Below are 16664 nucleotides of genomic sequence, written 5' to 3'. Positions count from 1 at the left end.
TTTAATTTTGGCAGAACATACATTTTGGATTGAGCAGAATGAGTAAAGCCGTTCTACGACTTAATCTGACCTGATTTTTCAATTAGCCATTGGACACCAGAACATACAAACATTTTACGTTCCTTACAAGCTGACATGATAGCTTCCGAACATTTACACACACGTAAACTCGACTAACCTTGTAATCCACGTAGTTGCTGGACCAACTGGGTATACCTATATTACCTTCAATTAGGGTGATACGGTATGCATTGCATGCAAATCACATTTGTACACAAACGCTGAAATGCTTTTTGCACCCACTGAGAAAATTCTCACAGTGGTACAGACTGTTGTAGTGAGAGAGAGAGAGCACTGGCTCAGGGTAAACTAATAATTTTAGTTAACCCAGTACAGACCTTAGAGGCCGCTACCAAAGCAAGCGATCCAAACGCTAAAGCGTTGCATCCACATTGGATTCAATGGGCTAACTCTGTCACTGTAACAGATGTAGACTACAGATTTGATTCTTAACTACAAACACAAGCATTTCTTCAGTACGAACAAGAATATCCTCTGCCAAATTAAATAATGCCTCTAGATCAATATGAATACATCAGTTATACCGCTGGATCTGGTCAACCCACAGTAGGGACACATTAACAATAATCCGCTGTGTGCGCAATCGTAAAGGGGTATATGTGTGAAGGATAGTTCAGTCCTGAAAAAACAGACACCCCGTCCCTAGGGGACTGTACAACGCAGCTGACAAAACTAAAAGCCCTGATTATGACACTACAAAATAAATATGGATCCTGAATTCCTCATACTCATAGAGTGCGATTCATACTATGGTGTCCGGTCCTGTAATGAGTATCTTCACTATTAGGGTCATAATGTATTTCAAGATTCAAAGGGTACCACAAACAAGCACAAGATGCTTTGAGAACAAGTGGCAAAGCTGAAGGATTACATGCCTAGGGCTCATGTTATCCATACATTGAGTTATAAGTGTGTTGGCGTTCACTTTGAAGGGAATTCCATGGCTGATGAGGCCACAAAGGCAACAGATGCAGCGCTGCCGTTGCTGCAATCACTCATTTTAGTATGAAATTAGACAGAGACAACATGGTGGCTGTCAATGCGGCCTGCAACAACACCCATTTGCTGAAAGGCTTTCCACTCAAGTACTCCTACAAGTTAGAAGCACAAAACATACCGTATGCTCAGATTCTAGGAGTGAGGTATGGAGTAATACCAAAAACTGATTGCATATTGGGATTAATACCAGCTGCACTTGAGGGTCTGGACTCAGCTCATGCAGGGATTACGGCTACAGTATGATTACTGAAGAATCCCTATTGGTGGCCAGGTCTTACCAAACAGACCAAGGAGATTGTCCGTGAATGCAACATCTGCCAGCAGATGAAAGGTTCCACCGTAGCACGTCCAGCACAGGCACCTCTATTGATCTCAGTCAAGCCTTTGGCTTGTGTTTATTTGGTCCACTGTGGCCCCTTACACTCGGATGGGGCTTACAAGTACATCTTGGTGGCAGTGGATTCATGCTCCAGATTCCTTTGGGTTTGGCCACAGCGCTCAGCTGATGCCCAAACTGTTATAAAGGATTTTCATCGGGACATACACTATTGGCACACTACATTCAGACCAGGGTCCAGTGTTTAGCTCTCGAATTTACACAGATGCCATGGAAAATTTGGGTGTGACCTTGCGGTACTCCTCCCCTTACCATCCCAAGAGAAATTCGGTACTTGAGAGGAAAAAACGTGACTTAAAGCACTCCTTAACAGCAAGGGTATTAGGCTTGGGTGGCAGTTGGGTCAATCACCTATATGGGGTCCAGAGAGCACTTGATAACATGCCACAAAAGTCCCTGGGGTTTTTGCTCCATATGAAGTCCTGTATGGGGTGAGAATGTGGGTACTAGACCTCATAGTGGCGGCGGAAACACCATTTGACATCAATGAACGTTTGGCTGTTTTACAGGAACTGAATGAATTCCGGGCTTTACAAAGCAACATCCAAGTAAAACGCACTGCCAATGGGGAAGTGAAGGTAGTTCCGGCAAGAACCAGCTGGGTCCTGAAGATTGGGGACTTGGCCAGGGAAAAAATAGTGGACAAGAAAGAATTTGGGCCTGTACCTGTCCTGCCTGTTGAAAGCACTAGGGGCCAAATGTACGACCCTATTTTGCATGGGCAAGTGGGTTTGCAACCCGTTTGCGCATTCAAAAATCCTGTTGGCCATATACAAACCCTATTTTGCAAATCGCAAAAATGTGCGCTTCACAAAATAGTGTTTTGTGACTTGCTATTAGGAAGGGGCGTTCCCTTCCTAATAGCGATCCCACATGCCATGTAAGACTGTTTTGTGACCGCAATTGCGGTCGCAAAACAGTTGCAGTTTAACACTCTTCACAGAATGGTGGTAAAACACTTGCAAATGGGAAGAGGTCCTTAGGGGACCCCTTCCCCTTTGTGACTGGCTCTGGACCACTGCCTGCCCTTAAAAAATGAAACTGAAAAGTTTCATTCTTATTTTTTAAATGCATACCGTTTTTCTTTAAGGAAAATGGGCTGCATTTTAGTAAAAAATTGCTTTATTTAAAAGCAGTCCCAGACATGGAGGTCTGCTGAGCCGGGCGGCCACCATCACTGGTAGGTTCAGCCATTCCCAATGGGGTCGCAAATTGCGAGTGCCTCATGAATATTGATGAGGCATGCAATTTGCAACCCCATTGGGAATCGCAAACAGTGTCTCAGACACTGTTGTACATGGCAATTTGCGACTCGCAAATTGCGACTCGCAATCGATCGCAATTTGCGAGTCGCAAATTGTCATGGTCGTACATCTGGCCCTAGAACTGTACTTCTTCTGCCTCTTGCCAGGCGCCGAGACAAAAGGTTTGTCCCAATTGATCTGATCAAACAGCACTATGTGGCAGATTCTCAACAGTAGGCGACATGGGCTACTGGGTAGCCACCGCACTCCTTTCACTACCATACAAGAAGTTCAGATGGAAGCTTTAATAACGACAGAAGATTCCACTTTCCAAAGAGAAGCTGTACAAAACAATGAAATTATACTTCTCCCTGTTAAAACAATTACAACTGAATAATTAACAAGTACAGAAATCTCACTTCGTAAAATTGACGACGTCTATGTGAATATGTCACAGATCGAGTCATTTCTTGGTTCTACAAAACCTACTGAGCAGCCAAAAATAGACTGGATGGCGTCCGGCTACTTCGTACATTATGATGACTACTCAACGGATTCCAGTGAACCTGAGCTGCCACCGCCTCCTCTCCCTTTCAAGCTAAGAGTGTATGCTCTCTATCTTTGGCTGAAAAAGACATACTTTGTTTTTCCATTGATACATCTCTGGTTTACAATTTATTTACTTTTCCTGGTCCTCTGGATTGGTTTGGTGTAGGAGAGTAGGATCTGCACTTATGTTGTCCCCACTTTTTTTTCTGATGTTTACACTGGTTTCTGGCTGTAGTCTGGCTGGGACCCTGCTAATCAGGGCCCCAGCCTCTCTGTTCTCTCTAAACAACTTGGAGTGCATATTAGATGCACTAGTGATTGGATACTGTGGTACCTTATGAGCCCCTAGTATATGGTACCTTAGGTACCAAGGGCATAGGTACTTCACAGGCCTACCAGGGGCTGAAGCATGTATTATGCCACCCCTGGGAAGCAGACTAAATCTGACACCACAGGCCTGCTACTGCGGCCTGGGTGAGGTAGTGTTAGCACTCTTCACTGAGATATAGGTCCACTATATCTCCACCTGCACACACATATAAACCTATCAGTCACCCCTAAGGCAGGCCCTATCAATCCTGAGGGCAGGGTGCTTGGTTTCCATGTGAGGGGGTGCCTCTGCCTGAGCAGTGCCCCTCTGCAGCTCTCAGAGTCCATTCTCTGTAGCTGTTTGTGGATGCGGTTAAACCATATACTCTTAAGTGCATTATAACCTAGCGGTAAATGCTAACTTTGGGATGGCTGCATCAAAACATGTCGTGTTTGGTGTCAAACGCTTTAGAATCATACCCCCACACCAGTAACTGGTGTGGGAGTATGATCCCACCCTTCTAGAGGGATAGACATGTACCCACTGTGGAAACACGGTAGAATCCTGAAGAGCCCTGGCATCACAAAATGGATGCCACCAGTCACAGACACTGGGCTGCCCTCCTGCTGCTGACCGAAACTCGCAGTGGAGGAAGCCCAACAATAGGCATCCTGTCACAGGGAGGTGTAACCACCTTCCAGACAGCGTTTAGTGTATTGGGGCTGGGTGGGTGCACTCCTAGAGTGCTTTGAAGTCCTGCACTGGGGAGCAGTAGGCTCCTCTGTGCATATGCCAGCTCAAACCGGTTCAGGGGCTACCAGCCCCTGGTCCGGCGCGAAACTGGACAAAGGGAAGTGGGTGTAGCCACCCACTCCCCTGACCCTCCCATAGGAGCGGTCATAGAGCTAGTCCCTCCCTTCCTTGTAGTATAAGTTAGGGAACCCTTGCCATTGCAAACTAGATATCCCTGGACGGCGCTCTGAAGAAGAATCCTGGCCCTTCGACGTTCCACTACCTCTGGAAGACTGAAGAATCTCCCTTGGAGTCAAGTGTGACTCCCCTGCTTGGCAGGCACCAAACCTTTGAATCAACGGTCGCAAACTTTCCCGCTCCCGCCGGAGTCCGAAGTCCCTGCAGCCCCGGAAGTGGATTTCCTGACTTCTCCAAGGCCATCGTGAGTCCCCAGCGACGCTGAGGCAAGTGGACCCCACGAGTGACGAGGAACTGCAATACCTGGGTACCGGGCACTATTTTCGAGTGCAACCCCTTCATGACGTTCTACGAACTTGTGCATTAGACCACGTGTGGTCCAAGCCTCCAGCAGGATTTCTACCGAAGATCAGAGGCCTACCTCGTCTCGAGTGACCGTGGGCTCCTGTTGAGTGAATCCTCCCGAGGCGTCTTTGCGATCCCTTGCCGGTCGGCTTGTGGGTCCCCAGAGACTTTTCTACAGAACCAAAGGGCTCCCCTGGTTGCTCCAGGCCTGCCCTGACTTACCCTCGCTGGGTGAGTCGCTCAGACCTTGCTGGTCTGCACCGCTGACTTTTCCCGAGACTTGCTGTTGCCAAGGCTTGTTGGCTCCAATCCGGTTGCCGACACCTCAGTAAGCTGCAGACTTTGTGGGACACCCCGAATCCAGCTCCTGGTCATCGTTGACGCCTCCTGGACCTCGTGGCTGAAGAGTCAAGACACCCGTGATCACCTCAAATCATCCGATGACTGTGGGCATCCAGCTTCCTTGCCCCTGGTCACTGCCAAGTGACTTTGAACACTGTCCCTTCTGCTTTCAGGTCTTCTTTCTTCTGAATCCAGCCTTGGATTCCACTGGACACTTCACAAGCAGCAAGTCTTCTTTGGCTCCCATTGAAAACGACGCCGCGACCCGACACCAAAAGACACCTATGCACCCGGCTTCCCTGGGTGAGGTAACTCCAGCACTATGGTGCTCCTGTGTGTGTTGGCTCTAGAACTACTTACCCTGTAAGTGACTTGCTTGGAGACTCTCCCGAAGTATCCTAAAACTTTAAAATTCCAACCTCGACTTGCTCCATTGAAGTCTATTGGGATCCGCAGCTGTGTTCTCACACTGCATGCGTCTCCCGTGGGTCCTTTACTTACCTGCCTTGGGTGGATTAGTGAGGCCCCAGTGCTTCTGAAGACCCTAGGCCGTGTCTCTTCTCAAGTCGATATTCCTAAACCTCTATTTTAGTATATGGTCTGGTACGCCCCTAGGGCCCCAGCCATATTTGTGCTTAACTTGTTGTGAAATGTTGATTTGTGCATATGTCCTTGACTTCTATTCTCATAAAGAGATTAGTAGAGCATGTCTAGTAATAAATACATATATATATTATATATATACCTGTGTGGTGTCCTTTCATTTAGTGATTCAAGAGATTATAAGGTACAACAAGCTGCTTTACATTCCTCTAAAGACTTAGCCTGAAGGCTGCTCTCCACAGCTACCACTAGGATAGCTTTCTTAAAAAGGTTGTCTTAAACCTATCTACCATAAGAGTCGAATTGTACTGGTCCAAGGTGGCCACTTTAACTAGTGACCAACATATACCAGGCCAACTTCTCACATTTGGTACCTGTATTTTTCCTACTTCTGAACGGACACTATTTCTAAGAACGATCTGCAGTACAACTTGTGAACTTTTTTCTAAAACCACATGCATCATCACACCGTGAACTAAGGGACCTGTCCCTGGTGAACATTACAGCAGTTCCAATTCCTGAAGGAATAATGTGGGACATGGTATTGTGTGATGTGTATGGTCCTACTAAACTATTAGAAATTCCTACTTGTTTAAAATTTCTTTAAATGATAACATCACCTCTAGTACTTTCTATGATGATTGGGACATTGAGACTGTGCATAATCTGCTTGCAGATCTAGGGCAATCAGCTGCATTTTCGGCCTGGATTCGCAAAGATGTAATGGTACGCGGACTGCGATGGTCGGCTGATTGGGAAGATCGTATATCCTTGTATCCTGATGACATACTATTATATCTTGCATCCCCCAAAAGATCCCTTATTGCTGTATTTGATATCCTGGCCATCTTTGGTAGATACTCCGGGTTTGGCATCAACTGGCAGAAATCTCTCCTGTATGTCCTGTGTGGAAAGCCCCCTCCGATACCTCGAAACTGCCCCACACCAATAGCATCAGAAGGCTTTAAATATCTGGGGATTTTCATTTCGCTGGACAAAACTCTCCGCTTTACCCGAAACCTTGTTCCCCCAATACAAAGACTCAAGCATGATATTACAAACTGGAAATCACTTCCTCTCTCTTTGCTGGGCAAGGCGGCCCTTTTTAAAATGATGTCTCTACCCCGATTCCTCTATGTCCTCCAAAATTCGGCCGACCCTGTGCCAAACTCTTATTTCAAAGAAATAGAAGGGCTCCAGCGCAACCTTCTCTGGGATGGGAGGCCTCGTATTGCTCTACAAAAACTCACCCTCAACTGGTTCGATGGGGGCATTGGGTTGCCCGACATTAAGAAATACTACTGGACAGCACATCTTACCGCAATATACCATAGCAACTATGGCCGGCCCGACAATCCGGGGTTTAGCATGGACAGATGGCTCCTCTCAAATGGATCCTTTACCCGGGCCCTATACTCTAAGCTGAACAGATACCCCCTAACCGGTCCTACCAAGCATACGGTCCAGATCTGGCATGCGGCGACTGCAACGTTAGGCTGGAGCAACAGGCTGACTCTATCCACACCTCTGTGGGACTCCCGAGGCTGGGAGACCTGGGCAACTCCAAGGGCTTTGATAAATGGGACCTAATTGGCATCTCCAGCATTAGAGACTTATGGGATAAAAATGGCATGAAGTCCTTTGATTCTCTCCAACGTCAATTCACTATGGCTGAGTCCGAGCGTTTTCGTTACCTACAAATAGGCCACGCACTGCAAACAGCATTGCCCCGCGCCTCCTCCCCACCTGACTATTCTCCATTAGAGGACAGGCTATTAGATGGTCATCTACCTGAGAAAGCTATCTCCCTAACTTACAGAAAACTCATTAACAATATGGATGATCCCTTGCTGTCTTTACGAGAGAAGTGGGTCGAAGACGGGATCGAATTAGACGACGAAAACTGGCAGATCGCAGTCTCCTCCCCTAAAACTGTTGCCATCCCAGCGCGCCTCCGCCTAGTGCAACTAAAAATACTGCATAGAGTTTATATCGCGGGCCCCCAACTGATACACATGGGTGGTCCAGCGGATGGTTTTGCAGGTGGGGGTGCACCCAACTGGGCACATTCATACACATAATATGGCACTGCGACCCAATTCAGACATACTGGCGCAAAATTCATGACATTATGAGTCAAACACTGGAACTAGCGATAAAGCCAGAGGCCCCCAGATGCCTCCTTAACATTTGGGAACCCACCGACCTTAACTCACATGCCATACAATGGGTCACGCTGGGCTGCATGATCGCCAAGAGAAATGTCGCTCAACTTTGGGGGGCGCCACATGCTCCTAGGGTCGTGGATTGGGAGACAGATCTTGATTGGTGTATGTTGCGGGAAAAGACAGTGTACACGGCTCGGGGTTGTCCCCGAAAATCGTCCAGGATTTGGGCTTCCTGGAACGAATATCATGGCAATATTTGTACTCCCCCCGGTAATCCCGAATGTGATAATCCCCCCTCCCCGTGAATTCCAAGCATTATCCTACTGTGTATGTACATATCTTGATTTCGCTGCATTCCCTGTTATTGATCTGGGTGGAACTGTACCTATATGTCGAGTATGTTTAATAAAAAGATTTATAAAAAATAAAAAAGAATCCGCTGCATTTTCTAATGATGAATTGTAGGATGGTACATCAAATTTTAGAGACATGTTTTGCTGTCAACTTCATGGTCACCATTTCCTACACCAAGCTGGTATACCACGTGCTGTTTATAATTACACTTGATGAGAACACTGCCCAACACCGCTGAAAGGTTGTTCAAAGACATTTGCACAAAAATGTGCTTATTTTTCTGGTTTTGACACATCAGACCAAGCCTCCTGTTATTCTAGGCTTGCACCTACACCTGCAATGAAAAATATGCTAACAAACACCAAGCTGATATACTCTGCTTCCTTTATTTCCCAACTGCCAATACAGGGTTTCAACTTTTGGAAAGACATCATAGACACAAAATCTGTCTGGGGGACAAAATATTGACAGTGTCGGGGAACTGAGGCCTTATTTAGAGCATACCTCATAACTCATCAAATGATTTTCCTGTTTAAAACAGTGCAAAAAACTTCCTGTCTTGGGATAGCCAAATGAAGGATTTCAACACACACTGTGATCCCGCATTCTCACGCTTCAAGATTTGGCAGCACTTAACACATTTCAGTGAGGATACACTAGATACCGTGATGCAATTCATCAGACCCCAATTGAAAGGGATAGTTGGTTTGGCGTATGGACACAAATGGGTGTCAATCTAGATTCCTGGGCAACACCGAAGGGTTTAAGACCAATAACCTTATCAGCGATATGTGCAAACAGAAGTTGTGCCTAGATTGGCTAAAAACCTCAACACGTTCCCAGGTGAAGCAACACTTGTCCCTTCTTTCTAATGACATGGGTCTCAGGGACTTTTTATTAAGTCCTCGGAACCTGCGTCAAAAGCGTTTCTTGTACGGAATATACAACAAGCTGTGAAAAATGTCTCAACGGGAGGCTGCTGCGAGATTGCTTGAGATCGACAGTGTTAATTTAGAAAAGGCTTTGGCTGTGGATGACAAGGGAATGACAACGTTATCATCTAGAATGTATACACTGGGCAACATAGTATTGTCTGCAATTGACATAATACAGCAGGATATGTCTCTATTATAGCATGGACATTCAGAGCTACGGCCCATTGTAATGCTAAGCTGGACGTTACAAACATTACATTCTGCCTGAGTGCCATGGAGTTACATCAACAGACCTAGCCTGTTTTACCATGCTGCACATTGAAAAATTTGACCAATTACCTTTCACTGTGGCTGAGACACCATCCACAGACTGGATAATCCATGGTTACATCTCCCTACCGGTCAAGACTTTCCAATTCCAATATTGTCTTCAATACCAACAGGTAGGCAGATATGGAGCGCTCGGGGAAGGTTGTGTGCATGAGTATTGGGAATTACCATTCAGGTTTAGATGCAGGAATGGGGACACAGAAGTTTTCCTTAGTGGCTCTGGTTGTGAGGATGCTTTAAGCGGGTCCTTAATTTGCAAAGACATTTCTCTTCACAGGGCATGTAATGCTTCGGTAGCGAATTTGTCTTGTTAACTGAAGGGTTATCCAGCTGCTGTGATTCATCCAGTTTTTAAGCTGCTCTCGATGGGAGCCATTTGATGCTGAATGATCAAGGTTGCTGCGGAATAGGACCGGGTATCGCTTATCTGGTGATGGTCAATTCCAAAGTCACTGTTTCCACCTGCCCACACAGTTAGGGAGCCAATGCAATGGCCTTCAATAAATGTTTCCAACATACAATTTGATTCTCTGAGCAAACTGAAAGCCATGCTTTTTCAAAAGTATGAGGCCTTAACTTCAGCCAAAGAGACATTTGATCTTCAGGATGCAAGGTCCTCGTCTGCGATACAGACACTACTCCACACTAACTTCCCGCTGCATTTTGGGGAGCTGGTCCACCGTATCTTTAATATATCTGATACGAAGGGCAATGGATGTCCCCATTCAACCTGGAATGGAGCCAGCACTGCTTGTGCTGCAATGCAGTGAGCGCATGGTACACTGCTTCGGCACACCTCGACTTTGGGAACTGAATGAGCACTGGTTCTTGTCCTTACGGCCTGTTTGGCTTCATTGCATACTACCTGTATTCCGCTGTCTGTTTTGCAGGCACTAATGCGTATTGGACCTATGCCTAGGATCAGAATCGGTTGCGACACTGAAGTACTGATGGTTTTCTTAAAGTGCCCTGGGTATTGTTGTCCCTAGCATATTCCATTGCTGATGAATTCTTTCTTCGAGCCACCCTGAGATGCTTTGGCTTCTAGTGAAATGGACACCGGCTCAACGAAACGCTTACAGGATGCAGTCCTTCCCTCAGTGGCTGCTGTGGGAACCGGATGGAAATCACCTTTGCTCCATAAACCTGCTTCGATGTGCACCTCTGGGACCATCGTCTGCAGTTGAGGGCAACAGCAATGTTGCATCTACCACTTGGACCATATAAGCAATTGGCTTTTTCGTGTGGAAACAATTTGGCCTGTTTTTTAAACAAAATTAATCAAAACAGCTTTTTGCTTTTTCTAGGCATCATGGCTTTCTGAGTGCTTGGAATTTCAAATAGTATAAAGACTTTTGGGCTTTTATATGACCATTAGATAGGGAAGCTTGCTTTTAGATGATTTTAGGAGTAGTTTTTAACTGTTGTTTAATTTTGGTTCATTATAGCCTGTTTGCTTTTATATATTGACCCTTAGTATGAGGAGTGGGTGTTCTGTTCCCGCGTTAGGCCCATGTAGCGAAACTATTCATTTCTTACATTGTCCTACTGTTCACAATAACATCTCTTCCGTGAACTTTTACACATATTTGCTTGCACGACAATGTTGGGTTAGTTTCTCTTGAACTACTTTGTTTACACATCTGGCTTCGCACAACATTATCATGATGCCTCAAACACCATGTACAAGGCTTCTTTACTCACTATGTACAAATGTCGTTCTAGCCTCATCCACGGGGCGACAGAGCTATCTTCATATACATAATATCGCTAATCTACAACGTACATTACAAGGCTGCTTTCTTTTATAAATAATGAGCATCCTGATAGATTAGAAGAGGAGGCACTTCAGCTGACACTGAGGGCCATATGTACAATGAAGTGGTGGAGAGAGGCGTTAGCCTTCCTGGCTTAACGCCTCCGTCATTTCTGAAATGCAAGGCTGCACCATATTTATAAGAATGTGTTGCAGCCTTGCAATTCCCCCTGCGATGGTGCTAAGTTTAGCAACTTAGCGCCATCGCAGGCACCCTTGCACCATAGTGCAAGGGTGCCTGCCTGCAGGGGAGGATTGTTTATGTGTAGGAAGGTGCCCCTTCCTGCACATAAACAATCCTAAAATGCCATTCTGTCACTTTCATGTTTGGTGCTTCATGCAGCACACATGAAAGTGACAAAATGGCATTTAAAAAAAAAATTGTTTGACGAACTGAAGACTAGGATTTACCTGGTCTTAATTTTGGCGCTGCCTCCTATGTACGCCACCCTTGTACATAGGGGGTAGCGTCAAAATGAATGGGTGTTGCGGTGGAATGCCCACCACAACACCCACAGCCCACCCCTTTCTCACTAACCATATTGTGAAAAGGGGCCTTATGTACAAGGCAGCGTTAAGCACATTAAGTGGCTTAACGCTGCCTTGTACATCAGGCGCAGCCCCTATCGCCACCACAACGTCGGTAAAAGTGACATTGTGATGGCGATAGGGGCTTGTACAATGCTGAGACTTCATCACACAGCGGTCTGACATCTCCGTGATGGGGTGTCCAATTTGTGACCAAGACGGGCTCCTACATCATCTATCACCAGGTAATGGGGTTGGCTCATCCCTAAGGGATATTCTTGGCTTCACACCTACACACACTCTGAGTACACTTTGAGTGGGGTCTTGCATAGTAGGGGTATGCCAGATTACTGCCTTGTTTATATGCCTGCATATATACACTGTTTTAACGTCATGGTAAAACTATATCTACTATTTACGTTTTTGGTGCTTGTAATCACTTTCATCTGCTTCTGTCTACGGATTATCGCAGCACATGTATTCTATACAAGAACAACGTTGGTTCAATAAATATATTGAAGCGTCCCAGTGTGTATTCTGTATATTTCTCCGAGCACAAGTAAGCACGAGTGACTGAGCGAAAGGTTCTGATCTGTTTCCACGATCCCTGAGGGGTCAGGGTTGTCATGTTCAATGATTGCCAGAAACCATCCGCACCCTGATAAGGTTAGGGGGGGCCTACGGTAGCACTGTGAGCTAACTGGTCTATTGGCCAACATATCCTGTGGAGGTGTCCTAAATCAGTCTAGGCACCAAGCTCCTAGTTTACGTTGTCTAACAAACGTGCAGATCCAATGGATTAGTAGGAACTACACTACAACATCAGAGCCTCCGCCTCACTTCTTAAGTTCCACAAGAAGCTCAAATCCTGGCTCTTTGTATAAACATCTTTGGGACCACACACCTACACACCTGCCCAGGTGCCTGGATAACTTCTTGTGTGATTAGTGCGCTATACAAGTCAACATAACATACTATAATATTGTGGGGGTCAAGAGTGGAAATGAAGTCTGTTGTTCAGAGTAAAAGGATGCTTAAGGTGAGGTTTGCCTTTTGTCTTTTCTGTGATACATGTTCAGTGGGGCTGCTGATAAGCTAGGTGTGGAAAATACACGCCACGTGCCTCTGCTGTGTATACTAAAGTCTAAAGCTACACAGCTGTGAGGAGCATCACTCGAAGGCTGTGGCTGGAGAACAGCCTGAAGAGGACACATGAAAAAGAAACATTCCAAACCAGTGCTAAAAGATCAGAAAATCCACATCCTATCTGTTTTGACTGTTTAGAGTGGGAGCTGCACCCTGACCAGAAACACCTGGAAGTCAACCTGCCTGCTGAGAGAGAGGGAGCTTGCCAACCTTGCGGGAGGTGTGTCTGCCCAGGGAGTGCCAGAAGCTGCCAGACCCCGCTGATACAGGTAAACTAGGGTAGGGAAGACTACAAAGAGTGACCTCCAAGCCCTCTGGGTGTAAGTTCAGTCTCTCCAGGAGTACATTTCCAAACGAGAATTGTGGATTGACAATGGATTTCGCAGGCATGTGGCTGATCACGCCTTCAGAAGCTTTACCTATGGTGGAACTTGCCACCAGAGCTGTGCTGTGGTGTGACCACCGAAAAACAAGAACTGTGCTCTCTGTGGACATCACCGCAAGCAGGAGCTGTGCTTCCTGTGGGAGAGTACTAGGAGAGCTGCCAAGAATTGTGCGGTGGATGAGAGATGGGTGACTTCCATTCCCCTCTTCGAGGTAGGCAGAGGAGGAAGGCTTTTGTAGTAGCCTGCCCATGTAAATGCTATGCCATTTTCACCACCTGCTCAGCCAGTGTGTTTGTGCTGTGTGCTGCATGGAATGTTGGAGTGATGATGCGCTTCGGAATGTTGGGAGCCTGTGAGGTGAAGGGACAGTTGGAGAATGGGCTGAGCAGCAGGCAGGCTGCTCCTGGTGGGGCTGCGCTACAGAACTTAACTACCTGCTGTACTGGACCTATCTACATGTAACTATCTTCAAGGAAACGTCATAACCTACATCCTACCTGATTGGACCTTCATCACTACAGCCTCCTCCTCTTTCTCCTGAGTGGGGAAAATCAGGCCGTTCCCAGGAAGAGAGTGGGGGGTGATTTGCATCCCTCTCTCGGGGGTAATGGAGAGTAAGAGGTCTTCCACCTCTCACTGCAGGGTGGCGAGAGTAGGGTTGTTTCGAGGGAAAGAGCAGGATGGCTTCCACCCCACTTTCCTGAGTTAAGAAGAGTATTTTTTGGTATCTGAGAGGGGGGTTGCTTCCACTCTAAACTGCCCCAATTTAGTGCCAGCAAACTGACCCGCGTAGGTGCATGGACGTCTCAGACACTCATAATGACTCTAAGCCTCCCCAACCACCATCACCCTCCCTCTTCTGATTTCTGTGCATGCATCTGTAAACCCAGACTGCGGCTTCAAGAGGATGGAGCGACGTGCAAGCACGAACACATCCGCTTAGATATTGCCCCTTCGAAGTAAGCGCTTTACGCATGCAGCCAGAGGTGACGTAATCCCGGTGCTCGCATGTACCTGTCAAGCTTTATTCACATGCTGGGGTGAGCCTTGTCTATGGTGCTGAAAGCGGCACAGGGAAAACAGCTGCTCGGATATACCGATGCGCGTGCACTTGCCCTGAAAGTTGCAACCCCGTAGAATGGATGTGCACGCCTGTAACCTGGTGGTGTGAACCTTGCACGCACAACTAGACTGGCGTACACACAGGCGCGCAACACCCATTGGACTCAAAGGGCTTCAGCCCCCCCTGTCGTGTGTGGCAGCCCGGGATGAGACAGCTTCCCGGGCAAAAAAGCAGCCGCACCCGAGCACTTCACAGGTCTTTAAAAGACCATTTGCATGTTAATGAGGCCTCGCTGTTGTTTCACCCCTTCTTTAAGAGCCCCTGCAGCTCCACTCTGCCTATTGCTTAAAGTTCAGCCCCCCCCCGAAATTTTTGCTCAGCCCCCCCCCCCCCCGAAATTTGGCTCTAGTTGCGCCTCTGCGTACACACGACTAGTTCCTTAAATATACCTGATCTCCAGCGCTTCCGCACACAGGCGCAACACTAACTTCTTGGATATACGGGCTCGTAAAATGTTCTGGCCATTGTGTTGAGAATTTAGCATGTGTAGGACTCTGCTTAATTATACAGGTGTGTACGTGGTGTGTCCATAGCGCTGAAAATAACACGCTCGCGCCCGTATTTATGGTCCGGCTTTTGACATCCCACGCCTGTACCAAACTATCCTTCATACCATGCGGCCCCCAACATATCCGTCTCCTGTAATGCTACACAGTGTCTCCCGGTACCTAAGGCCCCTTATTGTGCCTTCTTGTACTAAAAACATATCTATTTTCGGTACCCTTTAGTCCGATACTGCTTTCCTCTCCCGACCCTTGAGGGTCCAGTACCAGCCTGCATCCTGTGCCATACTGCCCCTTCAGTGACATCATGTCCACCCACTACAATCCTTCCCCAGTACTACCTTCCTCTCCACGCGCCTAATTAAAATGTGGACCTCATAAAATTTTGTATCCCCATACCGCCATCTCCTAGCGCTGCGTTATCACCAGAGTCCACCTGGCCCTCATACCATCACAATCAAAGTACCACCCGGCTCTCAGTACTAGGCTGCCTCCAGGCACCGTGGTGCCCCTAGCAAAAACCTACCTCGGTGCCATAGAACCCGAATACCGTCCTATCCATTGTGCCGGGCTGCCAGCACCAACCCATCCAGAATCACCCTGTCACACAAGAACCATCCTCCCTCCGGTACCTTATAGACATTGACAGTATGTGCCTCGCCCCCGAATCGCCTTCATCTTCCAGTCCTATCCTACTAACACAATTGACACCCTGCCCCCTTATATTGTTGCAATCACGCTCCAATGTAAACTCAGCTGTCCATCATTCACCTTCCCCGAGTAGAACCATCTGCCCCGCCCCCCAGCATGATCTCACTTCCAACATCAACCTGTCCCTCTTATAGCTTGCTTTGCCAATTGCATCCTTCCCCGGTAGCATTCTGTCCCCTACCACCACCCAACCTCCCAATGCACTCTGCCATTACAGTACACTTCTGCCCCACTACCATTGTGTCTCGGCGCCTTTCTGCCCTCCCAGTCCTACCATGTATTTACACTTCTATCCTGCTTATATTAACGCCATGCTCCTTTGCACCAGTGCTTCTATTTCGCACCCCATCTTCCCTCCCCCCGATCCCCCACACTCACCCGTACCGGGCCTGACACTGGATCCCTAATCCTCGCTCGTTGACAATGCTGGCCCCGCCCACCGCTAGTAACAGCTGATTCTATTGGCAATACCGAGAAGGGCGGGGTTCGGTTGAGAGAGCAGAGAGGAGGGATGAGGAGGAGGAGGACTGGAGTAAGGAGGGGCAAGGGGAAGTGGGCGAAATACGAGAGGGGTAGCGGGAGAAAGAAATAGAGATGAGGTCAAAATGGAAGTGAAGGGGAAGAACTACTCTTCAAGAGCAAAGAGTGAGAAAGTCAGTGAATAGAAGAAAGAGACGGAAGGAAGTAGGGGGAAATAGAATGGTGAAGTAAGGGGTGGAGGAAAGGGAATGAGACAGGGCACCAGAAAAGGCAGCCCTCGAGCACCTTCTGGGCGCGAGTTAATTTTAGGACCCTAGACATTGGTAGAAGTAGTGCTCTATGCAGTATTCATTTGCAGCGCCTCTGCATGGTGGTTTTGCACCC

At 47.3% G+C, this 16664-nt stretch overlaps 1 protein-coding gene across 10 annotated transcripts in view; it reads right to left on the bottom strand.

The window, feature by feature from the left end:
* Nucleotides 1-16236, bottom strand: part of PRPF40B (pre-mRNA processing factor 40B) — a 241553-nt gene extending 225317 nt beyond the window's left edge. For 8 of the 10 annotated variants that reach the window (XR_014960471.1, XR_014960473.1, XR_014960472.1 and 5 more), the window contains exon 1: nucleotides 16179-16236. The gene's annotated coding sequence lies outside the window, so the exon portion shown is untranslated. Of the gene's footprint in view, nucleotides 1-15721; nucleotides 15787-16178 lie in introns of those variants that run through there. The other 2 variants (XM_085600362.1, XM_085600360.1) reach the window with 2 other exon arrangements.
* Between the last annotated feature and the right edge of the window lie 428 nt (nucleotides 16237-16664).

This window comes from Triturus cristatus, chromosome 4_2, assembly GCF_964204655.1.
Source record: "Triturus cristatus chromosome 4_2, aTriCri1.1, whole genome shotgun sequence".
NCBI lineage: Eukaryota > Metazoa > Chordata > Amphibia > Caudata > Salamandridae > Triturus > Triturus cristatus.
The sequence above is the reverse complement of the archived record's forward strand: the minus strand, read 5'-3'. Positions and strand labels throughout refer to the sequence as shown.